The following is a 27,460-nucleotide window of genomic DNA, read 5'->3' as shown; positions in this document are numbered from 1 at the left end:
TTGAATGCCTCTACCTCCCTAGGTAATTGGTTCCATTGTCCTACCGCTCTATGTTCAGCCGAAATCTGGCTTCCTGTAATTTGAGTCCATTATTCCATTTCCTGCACTCTGGGATGATCAAGAAGAGATCCTGGCCCTCCTCGTGTGACAACCTTTCGAGTGCTTGAAGAGTGCTATCATATCTCCTCTCAGTCTTCTCTTGGGCATTCACTCAGATTATTTTGTTATTTTTTAACTTTCATTGAAAGATCTTACAAAAATAGAAAAAAATACACCTACATTTATATATATTAAATACAAACCCAGTAGCTGCATATGAATTCATTATTAAATATTTGTTAAAACGTGCAGTCAGATTCTTACTTGCTTGGGTGGATGGGTTCGTGGAGGATTAGGAACTTTGTGATAGCAGGTGGCCAGACACATATTCAGCAATTTGTGCCTCCAACAAAGTAGACTTTTGCCTTCAAAAGCTCAATTTCTCAGCTGTCAGAGTCAGGATTCTCTGTGATTTTTGCTAAAACGGACTAAACCAGCTGCTCTTCTGACAGGTGACCAGAGAATGAATGGAAAGGCAGGTGTGACAAATGGGGGGGGGAGGAGAGGGAATGACTGGGAAGATGGGAGGGGGAGAGGAGGCAGGGCTGAGGGGTGATGGGCCTGACCTCTGTGGAACTCCTGTGGGGTGGGGCTTGACAAGGTAGAGTGTTTCAAGTGCATGTGGTCACTACTGGCAGGACAGATGGGGTGCATTCCTCTGGAAGGGACAGTTTGTAAAAATGAGGAAGATTGGTAGGTGCAAATACGTGTGTGTGCGACCGCACGTGTATGCATGAGTGTGTGCACACGTGCTTTTGTGTGTGTGTGTGTAACAGATATATATGAATGAATGAATTTTATTTATGGTCCATGACCGGTACAAAACATCAAACATTAATTAAAACTAGTTAAAAGTCATACATTAGTCAACTGGAATTAGGGCTGTATGGACATTTGAGCTAGTAAGTGTTCTGCATATGATAATTGCAGTGGCACAGAACCTTGCAACAGAGTGAGTAATTTCTGGATACTGGTCTGATAAAAGGTAAAATGGGCAAGATAGAAGCACATGGGATGCCGTTTCAACTTCCCCCATCCCGCACGGGCATAGCCGCTCTTGTCGAGGGATTCTACGATATCTACCCTCGATGTAACAGATACAGAATATGGACTGAAGGCCCAGAAGTTATCTGGATGGATTTAAGTCATGTCATGCAAGGGAAAAGTGGAGGACAGGGCAGTTGTGCTGAGTTTTGGACCTAGCTCAGCCTCCCTGCTTAGTAAGCATAGGGCAATTTCAGAATCTGCAGCCCCTGAGGTATTATCACATGCAAATTGGTTTCTGCAGGGTTTTTCCCGTCTGGGATACTCAAGAGTGGTGGTGGGGGATGGAAGAGGGGGATGCCCAGCTCCATGAGGAGTGTGTGTGTGTGCGCGCGCGCGCGCGCGCCTGCGTATATAGTAAGGCTTGTAAGATTCTTATGGGTGGAGGGGTAGTGGAGGAGAAAAGAGGAACTCGAGAGGGGACAAGAAAGAAAAGAGAGGGGTGAAGAACAGGGATGGGGGTAAGAAAAAAAGGGGAGAGCCATGGAAGGAAAGGAAAGGAGATCTGGAGGAGAGAGAGGGAGGAGGTGGGAAGGCTTGGGGGAATGAAAAGGAGAACGAAGCCCACCCTCCCGCCATCCCCGTATTCCCTCCCCCGGCCGCGCTGCCGCTGGGAGGATGCGCCGTGCTGCCGTCTCCCTCCCCGTCTCCATCCACCCGCGGCAGCTCCTGCATGCCGAGCCCCTTCCCCTCTCGGCTCCACTCGTCGGGGGGGGGGACGAAGGCTGATTCCTCCCCCCCCCGCCTCCCCCTTTGCACTGCCGCGGTGAAAGAGACGCGGGGGGGAGAGAAAGACCGCGCGACAGCCGTGGCGAAGGAGGAAAGGCGAAGGGAGGAGATGGTGAGCGGTTGCCATGGGGATGCGGCGCGGGTGGAAGAGGCGGGGGGGGGGAGAAGAGAGAGAGAGGTGGGTACCAGGGATGCAGGAATGGATAGACCCGGGATGGAGAGGATGCACCAGAACCAGCGAGGGAGGAAGCATCGGCTTGTTTCTCTTCTCATCTCAGCTCATTGCCTCCTCCATCTCCATCCAACCATTGCACATAATACACACCCGCCACAATTTGGGATACATTCCTTCCTTCTCTCTCTTCATCGTGTTTCCTTCTCTCAGTGTACCCCCTGGAACTCCCAACCCTAATCTTAGGAGATATGTGCACCCCCTCCCCCCCAAAATCCCATATTCTGGCTTGTTTTCCCTTCTCCCCAGCCTCTGTCTTCTGCCAAGCATCTTGCCCACCCCCTGAAACACCTTAGGCCTAGTTGCCTCTCAGCCCCCTCCCTTCATCCTTTCTCCAAATCCTTAATGAGGTCTAGCCCCTTTGCTCCTCCTCCTCCAATCCTCTGTTGCATTCTGGTGTCTGGCTCCTCAGAACCATTTGCATTGGAGAACTTCAGTGGATACATTTTGTTCATATTCAGGTTCTAGCTGACTGTCATCTATGGGCTTGATAAGAAATTCTGTGTGTCCTCCTTTCCATCACTGTGACTTGTAACACAGGATAGAGGGGAGGGGTTTGTGTTCTCTCATAGAATATACTTGTTTACTTAAGCCAAATTCTGTCTGCATCAAAAATTATCAGATTCTGTTGCAAATGGAACACTAAAGCACTTACTGTGGCATGTACTTCCATAGGCAAGAGCTCTTGATCAGATGTACAGCCATGTCCTCCCCCCCCCTGCAGTGCAACTTCTTCCTGTTGGTCCATTGTGGTCTGGCTTTGACTGGTGGATGTGCAGTGCACTAGATGGCCTTTGGGTCTCTTATAACTTTGTGGCGAGCCAGTGTGGTATAGTGGTTAGAATGCTGCACTGGGACCTGGGAGACCAGGGTTCAAATCCCCATTTGGCCATGAAGTCAAATGAGGATAAAATGAGAAGGAGGGGAGATGGGGGAATCATGTATGCCACCTTGAGCTCCTTGGAAGAAAGGTGGCATATAAATTTGATGATGATGATGATAATGATATGGGACATGAGGGACTACCCCTACCAATGCTTGATCATCTTCCCAGACCACTTTTGCATTGCACCTTCCAGTTCTGTCTCTCTCACCTCAGTCTTGTATATAAGCACTTGCCTAGTAGCCATAGGCAACAAGGGCTTGCATGCAGGCTTGTGGAGGAGGGACAGATCGCCAATTGGGCTGCAAGAGGAGGGGCTCTGCACCCACGATAGAAATGCACCAGGTTGTTGTAAGAAAGATGGCTCTCTCTGCTCTTTTTCTGCCAGCCCACGGCAGGCTAGTGACTTTTTTTTAAGGCAAGTAACTTTTACAAAGCTGCTCTCAGCTTCTTCTGCCTTTAGGGTCCTTTGCACTGCCTCCACCCTTTTGACCTCTCTTATACTGCTCCCCCTCCAGCACCTCCCTATTTTGTCCCATATCCATCCTCTAAGGGCAGGCCATAGTTCAGTGTTTGAACACATGCATGCAGATGCATTCCTTGCATGCAGATATCTGGTCCCAGGTTCAGTCTTCAGCATCTCTAGTTAAAATGGGTCAGGTAGCAGGTGCTGAATAAAAGTGCTGCTTGAGTCCCTGGAGAGCTACTACCTGTCAGAATACTGGATTTGATGGACAAATAGTCTGACCTGGTAGAAGGCAACTTCCTATGTTGCAATGAGCTGGAGGAAACTCCTTTCTGGTCACCCATGGATGGAGACATCTGTGGTAAAAAAATGCAACTTAGATTGCAATGTCCAGTCTTAACAAGGTGAGAAGGTGTATGGGAGGGCATGAATGTCAGGGCAGAGTAACTCTGAGCTGGAGCATAACTTATTTATTTATTTCCAGCTCAGAGTGGTGGAACAAGAGGCTGCTAGGTAGTCTAGATGAGATCTGCTCAACTTTAGCACTGTGGGAGCATCATGCCCCTTTCTCTCAGACATATTCTCCCTGGCCTCCACTGCTTGAATTTGCAGTGATCTTATGATAGTAGTTCACAAGCAAAGGGCAAGGTTTAGAAAATAAGGCACAGTGTGGAGAAAGCAGATAGAGATTTGTCCCCCCCCCTTTAATTTTAGACCCCATAATTTGAATGGGGTCAGCCATTGAAACTGACTGCAGAGCTTGGAAAAGTTACTTTTTTGAACTACAACTCCCATCAGCCCCAGCCAGCGCCATGCTGGCTGGGGCTGATGGGAGTTGTAGTTCAAAAAAAGTAACTTTTCCAAGCTCTGACTGTCAGGAGATTCAGGACAGACAAAAGGAAATACTTCTTCACACAACACATAATTGATTTGTGGGGAGGTTTGCCACAAGATGTAGAGACAGTCACTAGTTTAGATGGTTTAAAAATATAATTAGGTAAATTATTGGAGGATCAGGCTATTAATCATGATGGTTCTTTAGTCAGGGATGAAGATGAGGATGATTGCTACTACAATTTATTTATATACTGCTTTTTGACCCAAAGGCTGCTAAAGTGTGAGCAACATGTTAAAACAAAATATACAATGTACAATAAAATACTATAGCAAGCAGACAATGTATGACAACAAAATCACAAAATAGGAGTGCGAAAGGAAAGACTCCTCAGACTAGAAGCTTAAAAGATGCTCTCACTAACCCTACATCCCTCACACTTATGGGCTAGGAACTTGAACAGACTAAATACTAAAAAATAAACACCTAGAAGAGTTAAGGGTGTTCTCATACCACCCTTTCTAATTATTCAGGATTCAGGATGGACGAGTAATCCAAGTAAATAACTGCCCAAAACATTTTTCTAAAAAAATAAAACTAGGCATACTTAATGTATTTTGATGATGGGTGTTTTTAATGTTTTGATGGAATTGTTTTATTGTATATTTTAATTTTGTATGGATTTTATAATTGATTTTATGCTTGTAAACTGCTTGGATGCCATTTGAGTATGTAAGCAGTATATAAATAAATAAATGCCACTAAAGAAAGAGGCCAACACCTTACCCCATGCTCTTGAGGCTAGTACAGCCCTGCAAAAGCTTAGGATGAAAAGGGTACGACCCTTTCCCTTATACTAACCTAGTAGAATTGGGAACCTGTGTCTGTGCAGACATTGCTAGACTACAACTCCCATCATTTCGGTCCATTGGCGATGCTGGCTGGGGCTAAAAGAGTTCAGCAACATCTGGACAGCCACAAGTTCCCTATCAATGCTGTGTGGATAGCTCAAAGAGGCCTTCGAGAATTATCTACTCTAATACCTGCTGGTGCCCTTTCACATGTTAGTCTCTATGAGTGGTGGAAAGTTGCTTCTCAGTCACCCACTTTCAGATGTAATGATGGGAGTTGTAATCTGGTAACACCTGGAGGGCCATAGATTCTCCACCCCTTTTCTAAGTTCAGAGGCAGTACACCTCTCAGTGCTAGTGACTAGCCACTTGCGAGCAGCAGTGATAGAGGACTTGTGCTTTCTTGCCCTGCTTGTGGGTTTTGTGGAGGTGTCTGTTTGGCTACTGGGGGAAACAGGATACTGGACTAGATGGGCTTTTGGCGTGATCTAGCAGGATGCCTCTTGTGAGTGGGAAATGCTGCATCTACACTTTTCCAACCTGATGTCTTCCAGATGATGTTGGACTCCAACTTCCATCAGTCTCAGCCTGCATGTCCAGTGGTCAGAGCTGTTGGGATTTGTAGTCCAACAACATCTAGAACAGTGTTCTTCAATCTTGGGTCCACAGATGTTGATGGACTACAACTCCCATCATCCCTGATCATTGACCATGCTATCTGGGTCTGATGGGAGTCCAACAGCATCTGGGGATTCAAGGTTGAAGAACAGTAATCTAGAAGGTATTAGGTTGAGGAAAGCTGGTCTAGGAGAGGCACAAACCAGGAGCCTGTGCCTCTTGTGGTACCCATGCCAGAGGCTGGACACTCCTGTGACAATCAAACAAATATCTTGTGGGAACATCCAGTCATTTAAATGTTATGTGTGCACCATTCACAGTTGATCTGACACATGGATATTAAGTATGAAAAGTCAAGCATGAATCAAGGCATAATTACACCACAGACTTAGACTGGATTAATTGTTGTTATCTTTCCCTAGTCTATGGCCATACTACCATGAACATGCCCGATCTCATCTGATCTTGGCAGCTAAGCAGGGTCAGGCCTGGTCAGTGAGAGCCAGTGTGGTGTAGTGGTTAAGGTGTTGGACTATGACCTGAGAGACCAGGGTTCGAATCCCCACATAGCCATGAAGCTCACTTGGGCCAGTGACTGCCTCTCAGCCTTATGAAAACCCTATTCGTAGGGTCGCCGTAAGTTAGAATTGACTTGAAGACAGTACACATACATACACAGTACTTGAATGGGAGACTGCCTGGGAATACTGGGTGCTGTAGGCTTAGAGTGAGGCAATGGTGAACCACCTCTGAATACTTCTTACCATGAAAACCTTATGAATATATCCAAAAAGGATTAATAGGGTCACCATAAGTTGTAATCGATTTGAAGGCATATAACAACAATCTTTCCCTAGGGAATTCAAGGGATTGTAGTTTTGAGAGTTGAGGCTGGGATCTCTAAGAGAATTCTCTACACCATTGCCAAAATACATCTCCCAGGATTCTTTGGAGTGTCATTGTGGCTATTCAGTGGTATAAAACAGTTTTAATCGAACTATTATTTTTATTGGCCACACTCAAATTCTACATAAATGAAAAAATAACCCTTAAAAACATCAATTAGGACATCAGAGTGAACAATCATCACACAGGTCAGCCAACAATCACCACACATTTCCAGTCTTCAATCACTTCTTTGAGTGCCAAAGGGTCAAAGTTTCTTCAAAGAGAGCCACTGACTAGGTAAAGGGCTTATTTTAGTGTGCCAGTAAATGATACAAGTTTATAGTCATTATATAAGCCCTGAAGCTGCATGAAGCCTAACCCCCCCCCCCAATATTGAGAAACCAATTGGCTTGGAGGTCTATTCTAAATGAAGAATATGATTAAAGCTGTTTTATATATCTATATAAATACTTGTGGGAGGGATGAAAGGACTTTATTCAAAAATGAAAACATTTCATGATCTTGGAATATTTAAGAGAGAAACGGGCATTTTTCTCATTTTTGTGGTTGAAATGATTAACATTTTTCCAAGTAGCCCCAAGGCAAAGGAACTGATTCTTCATTTTGTACGGTGAGGTCTTTAAGGGAGATGGAATACCCCTTGTCTTGTATTTCTCTTGGACAATGCTCAGAATTACTTTGGACATGATTTACCCACCTTCTCCTGTGCAAGACCCTGTAGGAGGTAACAAGTGAAGGAGTTGCAGTGTCTCTTTGCTTCCCACTGCCCCCCCAAAGCAGAAGTAGCATAGTGCTGGAATGGCCGTAGCTAAGTGGTAGAGCATCTGCCTGGCATGCAGAAGGTCCCAAGTTCAGTCCTCAGCATCTCCAGGTAGGGCTGGGAGTGACTCTTGCCTGAAATCCTGGAGAGCCACTTCCAGTCAGTTTAGACAATACTGAGCTAGATGGAGCCAGAGTTTTGGATACCATGAGGTGCTTGTTCATGGAGACAAAGCAGGGATGCCATTGTGTGTGTATGCATGCAGTTTCAACCTCTCCATGTTAGATCAGGGGTTCCCAAAGTGTGGTCTGCGGACCACCGGAGGTCTGTGAGTTTCATTCAGGTGCTGCATGGCGGCAGCTCTGCGGAGCAGCAGAGCTATAAGTGTGTGAAGAATGGTATGTGTGTGTGCAAAGGATGGTGGGCACCAGGGCTATGCATGCGTAAAGCAGAGCAGGCGCAGGGGCTGCTGTGTTGTTCGTAGAACCCGGTGATCCACCCAGAAGGTGAGCGGGATGGCCCAGAAGTGATGGAGGGAGGAAGCTCTGCCTTCCTCGGTGGAATAAAGCTATGGTTGGTGGCAAGACAAGGGAAGGTCCCAAGCAGGCAAAAGAGGCTGACAAGGCACTTGAAAGGAGTGGAAAGTCAATACACAGGGGAGAGGGGAAGAAGCCAAGAGAGCGCATGTTGCTAAACAACAGGCAGAAAAATCATTAAGTGGTCTGCCAAGACTCTCAACAATTTTCAAGTGGCCTGGGGGGTGGGAGATTGTAGAAGATTATTCCTCAGGCATGTCTATATCTCTCACCAATTCATTGGTAATAAATAGAAACCAAGGAACTATTTCTTCTCAACACTGGGCAGACTTGCATGCTACCTATGCATGCCAAATCACAAATTCATTTACTGTTTTTACTGGCATGTTTGTAGTTCTTGCAAAGTACAGAAAAATGAAAAAGAATTATAGCTCACACTCTTTCCATAATGTAACTTGATGACATTTATATCTTGCCCTGCCTCAAAGGAGTGCAGAGCATTTCTGCCATTTTAGCTTCACATTTGCCTTGTGAAGTAGGCTAGTCTATGAAAGAGGATCATGGCTGGAGTGAGGATTAATCCCAACCCAAGTCCCAGCATACTAACTGTAACACCACATTGGTTTGTACTGAATATGTCCAAAGCGAGGCTTTGGATCATGCTGAATTTCCCCCCTCTGTCCATACTGTTGAAATGTATACAAAAAGGGGGGCAGGTTTGGTCTGATTGATAGCAAGAATAGCAGATCTGGGGTGGGGTTTTTTTAGTTGAACATATATGAAGGTGGGTGCCTTATATTGAATCAGGCCCTTGGCCTATCTAGCGTAGTCCTGCCTAATGTGATGAGTAGTGTCACTCTAAGGACTCTTTCCCAGATGTTTTTAAGCAAAGATGCCAGGAATTGAACCGTGGAACTTCTGCATGCAAGGCAGGTGCTTGACCACTGAGCTATACTAGAACAAGAGGCTATGCTCTTGTGGACACCTTCTGTATAGCACCCAGCCCATCTCAGAGTCTTGGATGCTTGTCTCTGAACTGCTCATTGTGATGAGGCCCCAGCTGCAGTCGCTCTTTGTCTGTTTGGCTTCTAGGTCAGAGTTCCTCCCCATCTCCAAGTCAGCACTAGAACAGCACATGTACACATGGGGAGGGGGAAGAGAGCAAGACAGGGCGAGAGACAGCGGTGGCTAGACTTTGAATGAGGAGCATTAGAGCAGATGACACCTCACGGATATTCACAACTACCTTGGTTTAACTTTAATCTGATTTTGTTAAACCATCAGAAAGCTGTGTGTGTCAGCTCAATCCATTTAGTAGCGGGGAGGGGGCTTCTATCGCTTTCGCTAGCATTGGTTGAGATTAAAAACTGATACAGCAACAAGATTATAAATCCGATTAGGGCACGCTCAGGCCCAATATTCCTGCAAGCCTTGCACTAGCTGGAAGGTTTCTTTAAAAAAAACGCCACACCTGCTGTTCAGCTTGTCAACTTTCTGCTTGCTGTTCAGCTTGTCAATTGAGCAATGCAAAGAGAATGGTATGTGAGCTAAATATATATACTGCAGTTGTGCATGTGTACTGTGTGCTAAGCGCTATACAGGACATAGACAGATGTGATGTGGTCCATAAGCCAAAAGGCTTACAGGCTATATACTGCATTACTTACTATGTACTTACAGGCTGTACTGATAAAATTGCACATTTTATCTGAAGAATTTGTCCTGAGACAGTTGGTCTGTTACCATGTATAGTAAAAGTACATAATATCATACTTAGCCTTAGTACACAGGAAGCTGACTTACACTCACATTGGCCCATCACGCTCGGTATTGGCTGCTCTGACTGGCAGCAACTCTTGAGGGATTCAGATAGGGGCTTTTCCCAGCCTTTGAACCTGAGACCTTCCACATGTAAAGTATACACTCTTGCCACTGAGCTATGGCCCTTCCCCCAAGGTAGATTCCTCACATCCTTCCAGGGCTTCGGTGGGACTGCAGACACCTGCTTACCAAACAAACAAACAAGTGCAAAGTATGATACTGGATGCAGAATTTAGGATCCCGGGAATATCAATTTCAATTGTTTCAGAAGTTTCTAACCCTCATGGTTGCAAATATATGCTGGAATGTAAGAGATTTTAAAATCTCAGAAGCCAGAGAGGTGTTTGAATAAAAATTTCAGTGCTGGCACCACAACTCCTTGTCCATCTGTAGTCTTCCTCCCTGTCCCGCAGCATATGGTAGGCACAGTTTAGTGCTATGTCCAAACCCTAAAGTGCTTAATTTTAATTCTGCCTAATTCTCTGAGTGCCAATGTGGTTTAGTGGACTAAGCTAGGATTATGGAAACCAGGGTTTAAATCCTCACTCAGCCATGAACCTCACTGGGTGACCTTGGGCCAGTCACAGTCTCAACCTAGCCTACCTCATAGGGTTGTTGTAAGGATGAACTGTGGAGGGAGGGAGCCATGTACACCCATCTTGAGCTCTTTGGAGGAAAGATGGGCTCTCAATATAAAAATAAACAAGCAAACAAGCTATGGTTTGTTAAAACCAACCAGCTTTATAACTCATGGTTTAAAATTTACTTGCTTCAAAAAAATGATAATTAAGATTAACCACAGTTTGTTGTGTTTGGACTTAATGCTAAAGTGCAGTTAATAAAAATGGAAATGAAAGTTTCCAAATTCTTCCTTGCAGTTGTGCTAGAGGTGGAGTAGGGATCATACAATCCTGGAGGGAAAGACAGGCTCATTCCTGTCATGATAAACCATGGCTTATCATGATGCCTTAAATCAGCCAATGTGTGGATAAATGGGTAGCAGAGGAGTATAAGGGAGGGCTCAGTCATATATGGGTTTTACAGGAAAAATCTTTAGTTTTTCATATCAGGTTATGTTGAGAATCTTAAGAACTGAGTCTATGTCAATCCAATGGCCCATCTACACTTGCTTTGGAGTTTTGACAGCAGTTAGTTCTGGATGCTACAGAATGTTCTGAAACCAATGAGCTGACCAGAGTTCCTGGTGCTCCTGAGATCTAATTTCACCCCTGCCATCTCTGAATTATGCTTTTGGAAAGCCCACTCTTCTGCAATGACATCATCACATCAGAAACCATCTATGAGAACTGGTCTTTAGCAGATGCTGCATCCGTTGCCATGCTTTCCCTCACAACCAAGAAGCTGAGAAGATGTACAGGAAGACCAGCATAGCCCAAGAGACATGGTGGCTTTCAAATATATGGTTAATCTGATTGTGATGATTGGCATTATTATTCATGTTACTATTCAGAAATTGTCATGCTGTATTGATTTACAAGGATGCTGGATATTGTTTCAGCTAAGAAACTAAAGCTATGCAAGGTGTGAAGAGGGAAGATGATCAGACAAATTTGTGAAGAATTTATCTTGGATATTCAAGTGAGAAATACAATAGGAATATACATCCTTTTACATTTTTAATATAAAGTAATCTAAATGCTAGCTATATGCATAACTTGAAGGCATGTAGAAGCTCTTTTTGTAGGGCCTCAGATCACGCGTGCGCACAGAGACCACAAATAATCACCTGTAAATTCTCTCTCTCTCTCTCTCTCTCTCTCTCTCTCTCTCTCGTTTATCTTGCCTTTCCATCAAGGAGTGATGTGCATGGTTTCCGCCTTTCCATCAAGGAGTGATGTGCATGGTTTCCACCTTTTATCCTCACTACAACCCTGTGAAGTAAGTGAGAGAGAGAGAGAGAATGACTGGTCCAAGGTCATCTAGTAAGTTTTGTGGCTGACTGGAGATTTTAACCTAGGTCTCCCTAGTATGAGCCCAACACTGCACCATGCTAGTTCTTTCTAATTGTTGTAGATGGGTAGACAACATGGTTTCCTCCAAATGTTTTGGACTACAGCTCCCATCTTCCCTGACCATTGGCCATGCTGGCTGGGGCACATGGGAGTTGTAGTCCACAATATTTGGAGAGCACTACATTGGCTATCCCTTCTGTCAATCAATAATCTTCAACCTTTTCAGGCCTAGGACCCATTTTTAACACAAACATGCATTTGGAGCCCCTTTGTAATTTATTTGTACCATATAATTGTATGGTAGTAGTGCTGCTGTTGCAACCCACCTTAGATCAGGTTGCGACACAGCAGTGGCCCTGACCCATCAGCTGGAGAGCAATGCTGTGGATCAGGTATGGGCAATCTTTTTTCTGTCATGGGATGTGTTCCTCTGGGGGCACTGTGCTGGGGGCTGCATATTGACTGTGGGCAGAGTGGGTGGGGATAGGGTCAAAAGTGGGTGGGCCAGCCCATTTCCCCCCACTCTTTCTGACACCTCTTTTTCTCTCTCTGACACCTGCATTTCTCTGTCCCTCTTCCTCCTCTCTCAGTGGACTGCTGTGGGAGGGACACTCTTGCCAGAGATCTGAAGTGATCACATGCGGAAGGCTTTTGAAATTAAGCTGAGGGTTAGATAGATAATTAGGCAGAGGGTCGCGTGTGGCCCTAGGGCTTCAGGTTGTCCATTTTTGCTGTAGATCCGGTGTGGGGAACCTTTGGCCCTCCAGATGTTTCAGAACTACCGCTCCCATCAGCCCCAGCAAGCATGGCAAATGGCCAGGGATGGTGGGAGTTGTTGTTCAGCAATATCTGGAGGGCCAAAGCTTCCCCATGGCTGCTGTAGATGGAACTGCTATTAAAGGGAGAGCTACAGGGGCTGTTCCAGGAATTGACCATCCTACTGATTGTCTTCCTTAGTAAACATCTGTAACTCTGGAGACCAGACTTGATGGCTTTCAAACCTTGGCCAGATATCCCCAAGTGGTACCAGAGTTGCAGTTCAGGGACAACTGGAGGAACTTCATATGGTTCTGTGATGAGGTGACTGGCAAACAAAATTCTTTAAAAATTCTCAGATTTAAAAAGTACATACCATGCTTTGTCAAGGAGGTCATTGTGGAATCAGTATCAGATGTTCATGCCAGTGGTGATCTGCAGGACCAGCTCCACATTTGAAGAACATTTGGCAAAGTGCCTATCAATGGTCTTTTCCTCTGTCAGAGGGCCCTGGTGGGGGTTATTTGAGCAGTATTAGGTTGGGGGACCACCATTTCAATTTCCCTCAATGCTACGGAGTGCTGCTACATTGGGGCATTATGGGAAATTGAAATGGTGGCTAAATACCGGGTATTCGACTTCCTCCTTCCGTTGGAATCGAACTCCGGCCGTGAGCAGAGCTTCGGCTGCGTTACCACCGCTTACCACTCTGCGCCATGGAGGGTCTTTTTACTCACAGTAGATCCACTGAAATTTAATGACCATTACTAACTTAGCTACATTGATTTCAATGAGTCTACTCTAAGTAAAAGTTATTTGACTATAACCCAGTGTTTTTGTAAAGGCAGGCTGTGGGCAGGCGTCAGTGGTGAACTTTGCCAACAGCCCAAGGATGGCTGGTGCTGATGCCAGCCCTGATGGTTTGGCATGTTCATGGGAAAATGAAAACAGAAGGCCCATTAATTACATGCGACTAAGACATTCAGTTTAAGCATGCCGTCCCAATGTAATCTGGCTCATGCTGCTGCAAGAGTAGCCTGCTCCCATTGTCAATATCTTATCAATGGAAAAGCTCCTTGTAAAGTGCACATTTGACCTCCATGGTTCCTCTGCCCAGCAACTCACACCTCTGGGTGTGTCCATGCCAGGAAATTTTCATCAGTTCTTTCACAAACCTGTGAATCAGGGTGTGCATATATGCCAGCCCATCAGAATCTCCCTGAATCTGTCCCACTTACAAATTCAACCACTCAGTCCATGTCTTTCTCTCACATACACTTTTCTCCCCAGTCTCTCTCTCTCTCTCTCTCTCTCTCTCTCTCTCACACACACACACACACACACACACACACACACACACGCAACCATGCTGTTCTCACTCCAGCTGCATGTACACATACCTCTTTCTATGCTCACATACCCCTACAGCCCCTTTTCTTCATTCACGTGCCATTCCCTCACTGCTCCGACATGAGAGGCAAACTATAGATAATATGCCCTTCATGGAATTAGCAATTGCATGAATGGTTTTTAAAAGTAAATTGCAGGCACTGGGTTAAAGACCTTCTATCTGCCACATCAGGGTCTGGATCTGGATTTCCCCCAACCACCACACCTGCAATTTACTTTTTAAAAGCCATTCATACAATTGCTACTTGCATAAACGGTGTTGTGTCTACTCTAGACTGACCCTCAGTCACACACCATTGACATATCACTATGGCACAGTAAGCAATGACACTTCCTTGAGAATGGGATCCATAGAGTTATAGGAAGCTGCCCTGCAATTATGGTGCTAGGCAGTTTATGAATGTCTGTGAACTTTCCCCCGCAGCATTAATAAAGGTATCTCTAGGAGTCAGGCAGGTTTCACAGAATTGATGTGCTGGAGTGATTACTGCAACCTTCTCCATCCTGGTGCCCTCCAGGTGTTGTTGGACTCCAATTCCCATCAGCTCCAGCCAACATGGCCACTAATAAGGAATGATGGAAGCTGTAGTCCAACAACAACTTCTAAAGGGCAACAGGGTAGGGAAAACTAGGTTTGAGTGTTGAACTAAGGCCAGGGAGACCTGAGTTCAGATCCTACACCCATCCATGAACCTCACTAGGTGATCTTGGACCAGTCTTTCTCTCTCAACCTAATCTACCTCACAGGAAACTAGGAGGGGTGGCTATGTGTGCTGCCCTCAGCTTCCTAGAGGAAATTTGAGATAAAAAATGAAATAAAGTTTCAAGGGGATGCTTCTCCATTTAAATCTCACAAAGCTTTTAACCCTTCAATATGGTTAACAACAGATCTGTCACTTCGAGAGAGAAGGCTGGATTGAAAGTGATGTGATGAACCTGCTGCCTATGCTGATTATTTTCTGTAGGTGCAAGTTGCTCAGCTTGCTTCTGAGTCCTTAGCAGCCAAGTGTGATGTCATAGTGCTGGCAAAGCCAAGTGTCCTGCATTATTCCTAGGCAAGAGCTATTCCTTCATAAAAAGAATTTTTTTCTGCCAACCCCCTAAGGCAGCCTTTCCCAACTAGTGGGCCACCAGATGTTGTTGGACCACAACTCACATCAGCCTCAGCCAGCATTGCCAATGGTCAGGAAAGATGGGGATCGTGGTCCAACAACATCTGGTGGCCCACTAGTTGGGAAACGCTGCCCTAGGGCATGGATGGGTAACATGTGCCCCTCCAAATAACATGGGACTCCCAACTCCCTTCAGCTCTGGTTAGCATAGCTAGTGGTCAACATTGATGGGAGTTATAGACCAGCAACATCTGGAGGGCCACAAGTCCACAGCCCTGGCCTAGGGCTTGAGATTTCTTTCAATCCCTGGATGATCCCTTCACCCAGAGGAAGTACTTCCTTTTTTTCTTTCCGCCTGGATGTGCCGGTTTGGAATCTCTACATGGGTAGCCGAAAAATGATGAGGCAACCTTTACCATAAACATTTGCTATGAATAGTGCTAAGTAGAATCAATCATGGATTTGGATTGTTCAGATGGGGTACAGGAACAGGGAAAGTAAATCATTTGAGGCCCTGATAATGCTAGGTAATATATCCTGATTGAATCAAGGAAGACTTTTGTTTGTTGTGTTCTCCTTGTTAAGCTGGTACTAGTGCTCTATCAATCAGTTCCAGACTGTGTTGCAATTTGTATTGCATTACTTGTCCTGAATTACCAAGATGAGATTTCTCTGAGTAAGTTTCAGATCAAATTTGAATTGATACTTCATTCCATATTGTGTTTGATGGACTAGATTTATCCAGCAATTCATAGTCCTGAGTCAATACAGGGTATCTGAGCAGGAATACTTAATGTACACAGCCCTGGGATGGATCAGGGCCAATTGACCTGTCCCGTTGTTTCCCTTGTGTGTGTGAGTGTGTTTGTAAATTTCAGTATGGGTGAGGGCTAAGGGGGTGACCCCCTCTCTCCCTTTGTAAATATGGACTCAGGGTGTATGGTATCATAGTCAAATAAAAAACCATAAATTTGCACAATCATGACCATTTTATTAGATTTAAATGTTGTTTGAATGATCACACAAATTAAAGTTAGGTGCATCTGCATTCTACTGGTTTCTTGATGTAGCTTTGTACAACTTTGTAACTGATCTCAAATGCAGCATGTTCATCACTGGTTGCTTTACATGCATGTGCTAGGTATGGTCCTTCAGTTTATATAAATTAGTTAATTCAGATGATAAAGCAGAAGGCGACTTCTGGCTCAGAATCCTACAGTGATACTCAGGGACAAAAATTGTTCTCAGACGTGCATTCATCAGGGACTAGGCTTGCACCAAACAAAACACACACACAACAACCCTACATTGTAGGTCAGATTTTGAGCCCAAAACTGAATGAAATTATTTTGAACTAGAAAATGAAAATATTGTTTGTGAACAGCTGTCATGCGGGGTCGGATGGTATTCAGGAAATTCCAAGATAGAGGATGTATCTGTAGGAACTTCCTGTCTGTATATGAGAGGTTCATTCATATAGGTCTTCCAGTGCAGATAATGACTGGACACATTGCACTGCATCGCACTGCACTGCACTGCAACAGTGCAAAGGGAGGGACATGTGGGAAGTATTCTGTTTTCCCTACACTGGAGGGGATGAATTGTATCTGTGGTTTAGGATCAGGCTGGAAAATTGTGCTTACCTCTGGATGCATCATTAAGTTTAAATTAAACAATTTAAAAATTGTTTTTTTAAAAAAACTAGGGCTGCCCCGATTTAATCTTAGCTGATTAATTGTATATTTGGTCAATTAAACAATTAATCAATTAATTTTGCATGAATGTGCATGTGAAGAAAAAACATTTTTCCTAAAACACATACTATTTAAAAATTATGTTTTCCTCTACGATGGTACTTGCCATCAACAGTTTTTATAATTGCATTAAATATATAAAACAGTTACAGGTCTGATAGCCAGTTAATTGGGGGCACTTTTAAAAAAGTGTATCAACTTGTTGATTCATCTAGCCCATTCACTAACTACATGTAACAGCCCCAGTTTTTACTTGTATTGCTGCCACAGCCCAGTCCCATGTTTTCTTAGAAGTAAGTCCTGCTGACTTCCTTCCAAATAAATATCCCTTAAGGATTGCTATAGTTAATATTTTATTAAACAAATGGGACCTGCAATGAAATGTTGGAAGGTGAAATGACCCTGTTCACAGTTCTCGCCAGCCAGATAGCCGTGCCCATTTCCAAGACACTCCATTTCATCCCCCTTTCATCCCTGGTATTCTCCTCCTCCCAACAGAATCTCAGCCCCCCTGCCCCTCAAAAGTTGCAGGCTATAATGCTCCTGTTCAAAGTGTCAGCCAGCCAGTCATGTCCTTTTCCAGGACACTTCCATTTCATTTCCACTTCCTGGTTTTCTTCGCCCCCCCCCCGAGAAACTCAATGTTCTGTGGCCACTGAACATGCCTACTCCTCATTAAGTTGCTCTGTTTGTTCCCACCCCATCCCTTTTTAAAAAGTAATAAGGGCATTTTTCTGCAAACCTTGGGGTTCCCCTAAGCCTGCTGATACCTCCCTTTTGTGTATGGATGGTGCCATTTTGACTGCATCTGCATCAGCACTCAGAGAATGAGTTTGCAAATAGGATAATTGAACTTAATAAACTCTGTCAAGGTTCTTCCTGCTGCGTAGCAGAGCCGGGATAGAGCAAGAAGGGGCTTGTAGACTTTGAGTGAAGGCCTTCATCCTTCAGCTGAGCTGGTGTGAACGAACACTAAGGTTCAATTAAGGGAGGGATTGTAGATGAGACATAACAGTCTGAGAGACCTACAGATATAGTTCTTCATAATTTTCCATTCTGTGGAGAGAACTGGGATGCAGAGGACGGCTTGAAGTTGAAGGTACATGATGCATCAATGTTACTGAAGGTGAGCAGATTTGAGTCTGATTAGTGCCTGGATGGGAGAGCAACGAGGAACCCCACATGTGCTGGTCCCCACAGAGGAAAGGTGGGATAGAACTATACTCTGAGTGTCGGCAGAATTGAAGTAAAAAAAAAATGGAGCCACTGAAAAACGCAGAGCTTGGAAGTACAATAATTAGTTACAAAAAGAATTACTTGTAATTCATTACTTTTTGAGGAATGAGTGGGTAATTCCTTTGCATTTTGATTGTAATAGAACGAGGAGTAATTTTATTACTTTTGTGGAGTAATTGTAATGTTTCCAGCATTACTTTTGGGCATTACTTGGGGGGGGGAGCAGTGGAAGTCTTCTGCTCCTTTGATTTGTGAATTAAAATCGTGTCTCAAACTGGGCTTCTGTGCACCGTCGCTCTTCCCTCATGCTCTGTGGGTGGGTAGGAGGTGACGAGGGAGGAGGTGGAGAGTGAGATGGAGTGGAGCAGAGAAAACAATTATTTTAAAAATGGATGGAGGTGAAGAAGAATGGGGACGGAGGACAAGAACATGGATAAAGGAGGAGAAGGAGGCAGCAGCAGAATGGAGATAAAGAACTGTGGAGGTGAAAGATGACATGTGAGTGTGTGAATACTGTGTTTGTACTTGGCACACAAAGCAGCCTCTGCCACCCCCCACCCCCCCGACTACTTTGCTGCATTTCTGGTGTTTTAACTTTTTTGCATCTCAGGGGAAAATGTTTGCTTGGGTGGGTGTCCCTTAGTTGGTGTCCAGAATGTGGTTAAGTAAGAGAGATTATGCTTGCTGGCTGAGTGTGTGTGGGGGGGGGTTGCACTTGGTTTCATGTGCAAAGATCTGAGTAGTGGCCTCTGCCTCTCTGCCCACCTCCCTTACCAGCGGAGAGACCACCACTGCTATCTTATGGATAAAAGGAATTATTCCACTATCCTCTCTCTCTCTCTCTCTCTCTCTCTCTCTCTCTCTCTCTCTCTCTCTCTCTCTCTCTCTCTGTGTGTGTGTGTGTGTGTGTGTGTTTATTTTTAATGTTGTTTTAGGCGACTTAGGTGTGCAGCAGCCAAGGCACCTTGCAGACACTCTAGGGGTTTTTTTGTAAGTAACTTAAGTGTAATTGTAGTGATTACTTTTGAGTAACGGTAATCAATTCCTTTCAGAACAATTGTAATTGTAATGCTAATTTATTCCTTTTTGGGGCCATATAACAGTAATTGTAATTTATTCCTTTTTAAAAGTAATCTTTCAAGCTCTGGAAAAACCAGAGGGAGATATCACCACCAGCGTACTTGGGTGAACTTCACCCAAACTGCTTAGAGGCTTTTTTCAAGTATGAAGCAGTATATAAATTAAATAAATAAAAATGAAAAAATAACTTCAAGTAATGCCAAAGTACAAAATGTACTTCAAAAAACACCCCAAAGGGTTCCTCCCGCAAAAAACATCCCAATGAGGACTGAGCGTTCTCAGTGGCCTCCAGAAGCCATGGAATGCTGAGTGTCAATTGGAAATGGAGAACAGAACACCAGGAATGGAGTGAATTAGCCTGCTTGAGCCCCCTTTTGGCCTATAGTATCCTGGAGAAGGGTGTGGCTGGCTGGAACCCTGAATAGGAGCACTCCTGTTAGGGAGTGAAGACAAGCTGCAACCTGAAAAAAATGGATGAGAAAAATCCACTCATTTGAAATGTGGTATTGGATGTGAGCTTTGTGCATACCATGGACTGCGAAAAAGACAAATAATTGGGTGTTAGAACAAATTAAACCAGAACTATCACTAGAAGCTAAAATGATGAAACTCAGGTTATCATACTTTGGACACATAAAGAGAAGACATGATTCACTAGAAAAGACAATAATGGTGGGAAAAATGGAAGGGAGTAGAAAAAGAGGAAGACCAAACAAGAGATGCATTGATTCCATAAAGGAAGCCACAGACCTGAATTTACAAGATCTGAACAGGGTGGTTCATGACAGATGCTCTTGGAGGTCACTGATTCATAGGGTCACCATAAGTCGTAATCAGCCTGAAGGCACACAACAACAACAAACTTGTACTGTGAGACAGACAACTGAATTTGCTGCCCACCAGTATAGATTAGAAATATTCCTCTGAGGGTAGGCATGGGATCCATTGGCCAATGCCGGTTCAAAAGCATTCTGTCAGCCTAAAGGCCTGTATCAATTTGAGTTCATTCTTTGTCTGTTAGCTGCTGCTTTTACTGATCCGTTTTTCCCCCTCTTAAAAAAATTGATATTAATATCAATAATTTGAAAGGAAATTGATATTTTGAAAGGAAATATTGATAAATGAAAGGAAATATTGATAAAATCATCTTTCTTAATATCAGTATTTTAGAGATGAGGGTTTTTTTAAGAAAAATAAAATTTCAAAAATAGTGGAAACTTACTACATAAAAATTCCGACCTCCAACAATAAATAACTGAATTAATGGAAAATTTGGTACAAAATCCAAATTGACAGAATGTTAGCACATCGCTATCTGAGGGCACATCTACACTGCAAACTTTATACTGGTTTTATGGTGATTGTCTAGAGTATCTTGGGAGCTAGCTCATTCTGTAAAGATTGGGGGGTGGGGGTGCTAGGGAATTCCAACAGAATTCTCAATTTCCTCACCAAGCTACTGCTCTCAAGATTGCTTGGAGCATAGCGTAAAACAATTCTTAAGTTTGTGGTTTAGAGCAGTAGTGAAAGAGCCGTGAGCTCTATACAGTTCTGGTGCTGAAAACAAAGCTCAGAATGTGCTCAAAGGCACTTTGTTCTTTCATTCTCATCAGGGATGCCTTTTGCACGTGATCTTGGGGTTCTAGTAAAAAACAAATTAGATATCGCAAGCCTGAAGTCTGCACTCCCCTAGTGTAGAGAGCGACAAACCCTTTAGCTCCTGTAGACTCAGGAATGCATCACCATGTTGGTCTTATGTGAGAGAGTCAATGTCTCTTTTCATACAGGCGACTCTAGGCAACGTCGGCATTGGCTCCATCCAGGCTCTCTGTGTCAGCACTGTATCCCCAATCACAAATCAGAGAGCTTGTGGAAATGGGTCTACAGATGTCCCTTTGTCCTACCCTATTCCTCTCCCTCCCAAATCATTCCCACACTCTATAAGTATATGGTTCTGTCCATACAGTGTCAGCCAGATTGCCCTCCCTGGCGTGCCCATCCAATGTCAGTTGGCTGGCGCGTTTCCCACCAGGCTGTGACATTTGCCAATGTTACTGTGCATTGAGAAGGATTCTGCATGTCTTTCTGGAATTATGTTGTTTCACAATTAAGGCAAGATATGCGCTGTTCCTGCCTTCCTTCCATATTTCTATTGCTTTTTTTTTTACATTCTTTTTAAAAGCCTTGTAATTATTTTATTTAGATTCTCCTTTTTTTTAGTCTTGTCTATTTTTAAAAAACTTCTATTCCTTTCCACATTTCCCCCCCCTCATTTTTCTTCTTTATTTTTCTTCCTTTCTTCACATTATTTCTCTGCGTTGTTCTTTAATCTTTGTAGGTTTTTTTTTTTTTGCAGAACCACTGCTTCTGCACTGTTTTTGACTATCATGATTTTCTCTTCCCCTCTTTTTTTATATTTCTCCCTTCTTGCTGCTTTTTATTTTCTCTAGGTCTCTCTCCTCTTTTATAACTTGTTTCCTAAGTGCTCAAGGCACATTATATTGTCTGAGTCACCCTTATGACAGTCCTGTAAGGTAGTCCAGTATTGTAATTCTGAGGTGCTGCAGATGAAGAGCTAAAAGAACAGGGGCTTATCTGCCCTCTCATGGCGCAATCAATGGCTGTAAATATACCTCTCTCTCTCTCTCTCTCTCTCTCTCTCTCTGTTGGAATCCCTTGCACCTCCCATTTCATCATTTCTCTTTCCCCTGTCCTTATTCCTTTCTGTTCTCTTGTCTCTGTTCTCTTCTTCCTTCTTCCCATGTTTCCCAGTAGAGAAATCCAAAGAAGAAAAGAAATTATTCAGGCCACATAAATTAGAAAGATACTTTAACCTGGCAAGCAAGATCTCTTGAAAAGATTTAAGGGTTGCTGGGGGGTGGGGGGTGGAGGTCAGGGAGGGAAGAGGAGGAGATCAGTTTCTGTCCCATTTCCAGTTTGCATGTATTTGTCGTTGTTAAGTGTAAAATTCTCCCAGGCTCATTTAAACCTCAGGGTATGTAAACGTTTTTGACAACAGATTTTTTATTCAGTGGTATCAACACTGCAGCCTCTTGCCCTCCACACTGCTAAATTAGGACTGCAGTAATTTAGGCCACAAAGCACAATCTAAAGCCGGGTATTGTTGTTTTTTACCATGACATCAGATTTCAGTGTGAAGGGTTAGTTTCTGTCTGCATGGCAGCTCCCTGCCTTCACAGCCAGATTACTGGCATTTGTGTGTGTGTGCACGTGGAACAGTGGGAATGATTTATTCCCTTAATTTTGCAGCCAGGATGGGGAACCTGTGGCCCTCCAGATACTGTTGGACTCTGACTCCCATCGTTCCTAGTCATTGGCCATGCTGGCTGGGGCTGATGGGAGTTGAAGTCCAGCAACGTCAGGAGGGCCACATATTCCCCATCACTGTTTTACAATACCAAATTTGCAGCTTCATAACTGGACAGACATAGTGGGAGGCAGGGTTGGATAGGAAATCTTTGCTTTATTTTCCCGATTCCCAAATTGCAGCTGCTTCCAAATGGATTGTTGACACTGACAATACCAGAATTTGATCAGCTTCTGGTTCAGTCAATTTCATTGCTACAGGAAACCAAAACATTTTTTTTTACTTCCTCCCTGTGTGACAGCAGGCAGAGACAGACAAGGGATGCACACAGGATGAATTCACTTTGAAGCTTGGATGCATATTGGAACCACACTTGCCTCTCATTGGAAATCAACCCTCCTGTAAACACACACTAGGTGTTTGCACATCCAGCTGCCCACTGTGTTCAAACAAAGGAATGGTGACTGGGTACACATGGAGCTAAACCGCAGAGGTGGTGGGCTTCTTGTCAGCTACCAACAGGTAGTTACTTAGCTGTCTCAGTTTAACAAGCCAAAAGTGGACACTATGTCATCATGTACCTGCTCATGAAATAGAATTACCCAAATCAGTTTTGTGCATTCTCTCCAGAGCACCCTCCGTCTCTAAGTCCAATACAATACCATGGAAGTGCACTCCTGAATAGTGCTTAGTTTTGTGGAATTAAGAGAAGGGACATCACTCAGCAGTAGAGCATATGGTTTGCCATGTGGAAAATACCAGATTCAGTCCTCTGCTTGTCCACTTAAAAGGATCAGGTAGCAGGTGATGGGAAAGACCCTCTGCCTGAGACCCTGGAGATCCACCAAAGTAGACAGTACTGGCCTAGGTGAACAAATAGTGTGAGTTGGCATAAGGTAGCTTCTTATGTAATTGATCCTTTATTCATGGCTTAAATGCTACAGGAAAATGATCACATAGCTAAAAGCAGGGCTTTCTTAAGTCATTTTACTGCTCCAAGAAGCAACAGTGTTTGCAGATCTGAGCAGATCCCTTCCAGTGACCCAGAAGATTCTGGATGGTACCTCTTGGACTTTATGCTGCTTCACTGATGTCTCTAAAAAAAATACTGGCATCCCAAGGAGCCATTTGATTGCTTGTACATTCAGGCCAACTTTGTTTACAAGGGATCTAGCTAGAGCTGAAATTGAACTTTTTTTGGGGGGGGATTCAAAAGCCTGGCAAATGTAAACTTTTTGATTTTGATGCTGAAATTTGATCTCAAAATTTGCCATTCAAATTTTTAAACCAAAAATTGACCTCAGCATTGGTAAAAGTGCGGGTTTTGTTGGCTACATTGAGTGAAGTCAATAATAACGCTGATTAAACTCTACATAGCAAGCTATCTTATACCAAGTCAGACCATTGGTTCATCTAACTCAGTATTGTCTACACTTAACTGGCAGCAGCTCTCCTCTCTTCAGACAGGAGTCTTTTCCAGCCCTACCTGAAGATGCCAGGTGTCTGATATTATGAAATTCTGACTGACTGTTGCATACCACCATTGGATATTGTCAAATGTTGATTGTTGCAGCAACAATTCTGAATATCAACTGCTAATGCTGAAGAGCAAAGAGCTGCCCAAAATGTGATGAATATTTGCATGCCCATAACAATATCCCAGGCTATGGTCTGAGGGCACATAAGCAGGTCTGGGTCTGCTCAGTGCCTGGATGGGAGACTGCCTAGGAACCACATGTATGCTGCCTTGGGTTCCATGGTGAAAAAAGGCGGGGTAAATGTAACAAACAAATACATAAATAATATTCAGAGAATATTCCTTTACTGAAATTTGCAGAAGAGAATCTTGGTTCTTTTATGCTGTGTACTCACCATACATTGAAAGCACATTCAAAGCATACTGTTTTCCCCCAAGGAATCTTGAGAACTGTACTTTGTTAAGGGTGCTGGGGATTATAGCTCTGTAAGGGGTAAACTCCCAGGATTCTTTGGGGGAAATAATATGCTTTCAATGTACTTTCAGTGTATGGCATATACACAGCCCTAGTTTGTCAGCCTCCACTCGCCCTGAGTAAGGATGGGGAAGAAATTCAGTTCAGTTTGCATTTAAAGCCAAGTCTATCAGATTTGCATTTTCCAAAACAATATGAGAACCGAAACACAGCCATCCTTCAAAATCTGCTCTTATCTGAATTTTGTGATGCAGTTCTCTAACCAAACAGTTTACAAAAATGCATATATTAGGGGAAAATGTGCATAAAAATGAATATATGAATGAAAATAGCATACAAAAATGCATGATATTAGGGGAATTTGTTTGCAAAAATGTGTACACTAGTCAAAACTGCATATAAAAATATGTTTACTAGCAGCAATTCACACTAAAATACTGAAGAATTTTCGTGAGGATTTTTAAAAAAGAAATTCACAAATTGCTGAAGAAATGTGAAGAACTGATTGAATGAGAACCTGAGAGAACTGAAATTGGTAGATCCTTCCATCCCTTTACCTGAACAAGTCTGCACAACTTATGACTAGCAAAGATTGCAGCCTATCAGCCATGTACAATGCCAGCCACAAGCTTCATGGCACCTGTTGCAAGAAGACAACAGTAGCAGGAATTGATGGATCCTTGTTAGGTTGCACTTATTTATATCCCCCTTTTTTTTAAGACTTCAAGATGGTCTATATGTTTCTGGCTTTTGTGCTATCCAGACACTGGTCCAGTTTGCATGTCACAATCAACCATAATTAATGAATTATCATAAATTATATGAATTGTTTGGTTCCTTCCTGCTCATTCTGGGAGTCCCTGGTTTAGTGTTATGCCTGAAGGAGAGACAGTTGTTTCACTCCAACAACGTTTGGCTACAGTTTGTAGTTCATTGGCAGCAAAACAAACCATGACCCTTGGTTTGGATGTAATGCTGAGGCAGGGACCCTAGTTTGTTTCTTCCCATCACAAACATGGAGGAGGAAGCTGGCATGATTTGCTTGTGCATGGTGAGCTATGGTTTACTGTGGCTTACTGTGACATGTTAACACTGCCAATTACTAGACCCAGTCCTACACAGCTTCAGTAAGGTAGTATCAAGGTCTAATCACTGCCTGGCTGGGTGATCATCTGGGAACCACACGTATGGTGCACTGGGTTCTGTGGTGGAAGAAAGATGGGAAGTAAATGTAAGTCGGTAAATAAACTATGCCCTAGGAACAACTAGGGCTGTGAGCCCAAATGACACGATTCCCTACAGATGCTTGCCGAACATTCTCTAGCAGGCCTCCACGGAAAGTGATTGTGCAGTTTTCCCCAGCTCACTTGCTGCACTGGTCAGCTTCATAATATTCAACAGAAATCTACCTCTCTATATTTCTAACCCATTTCCTTTGACTCTCTTCATGGTGGAGACGATGATTAATTCCCTCTGCCCTTCCTCCTCTTCCCTCTGAGATGCTTTTAAATATTTGAAAACTGTCAGGATATCCCCACTTAATCTTCTTTCCTCTACATATCCAGTTGCTTTAGCCTTTTCTCACAGGATTTGTCTTTTAGACTCTCATATTTTGTCGCTCTCTGCTGAATACATTTCAAGTTGTCAATCTCCTTCTCCATCCCAGATTTCTGACATGCTTTAAAAAAAATGCAGAAAAAGGCAAATATGGCTATGAGTGGACCCCAAAAAGCTTAAGAAGGGGAGAATGAAAGTCTCCTTAGGATCTAAGGAGTATGACTGGGGTCCGTTTATTTATTTATCTGGTTTATTTATTATTTGATTTATATCCTGTCCTTCCTCCCAGCAGGAGCCCAAGGTGACTCCTGGTGAACCTAGAGCAAGGATGGGGAACCCGTGGTCCTCTAGATGTTGTTGGACTCCAATCTCTCATCAGCCTCAACCAGCTTGGCCAATGGTCAGGGATGATGGGCGTTGGGGGTCCAACAGCACTTGAAGGGCTACAGGTTCCCTGTCCACAACCTGCAGCAAACTTGTTTCTGAGAAGTACACTGGTGAGGCTCAACTTTTCTTTTTTATGGACTGGTACTTTTATAATAGAACCACAGAGCTGGAAGAGCCTTGTCCAACACCCTGTTTAATGTAGGTAATCTGGTGCTGGTACATCCCCAACAAATGGTCATTCAATCTCTGCTTAAAGACCTCCAGCACAGCTCATCCATCCCTTTAGGTAATTAGTTCTATTATCAAAATGTTCTTATTACCAAAACATTTCTTCTGATGTTCAGTCAAAATCTCCCTTTCTGTGACTTCAGCATTAAATCCAGTCCTGCCTCAGGGGCAGCAGAGAACAAGCATATATTCTATGGCCACATCCATATCATACACTTAAAGCACTGTTATGCCACTTTAAACAGTCATGGCTTCCCCCAAAGAATCCTGGGAAGTGTTAAGGGTTAACGTGTTGGACTACGACCTGGGAGACCAGGGTTTGAATCCCCACGTAGCCATGAAACTCACTGGGTGACCTTGGGCCAGTCACTGCCTCTCAGCCTCATGAAAATCCTATTCGTAGGGTCGCCATAAGTCAGAATTGACTTGAAGACAGTACATACATACACATACATACATACATTTCCTTCACAGAGCTACAATTCGCAGAGTTCCCTGGAAAGAGGGATTGATTGTTAAACCACTCTGGAAATTGTAGCTCTTTGAGAGGAATAGGGGTCTCCTAAAAACTCTCAGCACCCTTAACACTTCCCAGGATTCTTTGGGGGAAAGCCATGACTGTTTAAAGTGATATAATACTGCTTTAAAATGTATGGTGCTGAGTGGCCTGAAACAGCTCTTGATGTATATATACAGTGGAGGCTAGTGGCTCAAATGTCAGTGGGGCAGTGAATCCACTCCAGGTTTTAGTCTGAACTTTCAAGAAGCTGGAAGCTGCCTCTGCTGTATATGAAGAGTACTGTCATGCCCGCACTCCCTCCCGTCTTCTCTTTTCCAAGCTAAAAATACTCAGTTCCATTAGCCTTTCCTTACATGCCTTGTTTTCCGTCCCCCCGACCATCTT

The 27,460-nt window shown here is 43.7% G+C and overlaps 1 protein-coding gene across 4 annotated transcripts in view; it reads left to right on the top strand.

The window, feature by feature from the left end:
- Nucleotides 1-27,460, top strand: part of LRRC4B (leucine rich repeat containing 4B) — a 133,786-nt gene that overhangs the window by 79,108 nt on the left and 27,218 nt on the right. The window contains exon 1 of one of the 4 annotated variants that reach the window (XM_061588841.1): nucleotides 1,543-1,604. The exons of the other annotated variants lie outside the window; for them this stretch is intronic. The gene's annotated coding sequence lies outside the window, so the exon portion shown is untranslated. Of the gene's footprint in view, nucleotides 1-1,542; nucleotides 1,605-27,460 lie in introns of those variants that run through there. 4 annotated transcript variants of the gene reach the window in all.

This window comes from Rhineura floridana, chromosome 11 (assembly GCF_030035675.1).
Source record: "Rhineura floridana isolate rRhiFlo1 chromosome 11, rRhiFlo1.hap2, whole genome shotgun sequence".
Taxonomy (NCBI): Eukaryota; Metazoa; Chordata; class Lepidosauria; order Squamata; family Rhineuridae; genus Rhineura; species Rhineura floridana.
The sequence above is the reverse complement of the archived record's forward strand: the minus strand, read 5'-3'. Positions and strand labels throughout refer to the sequence as shown.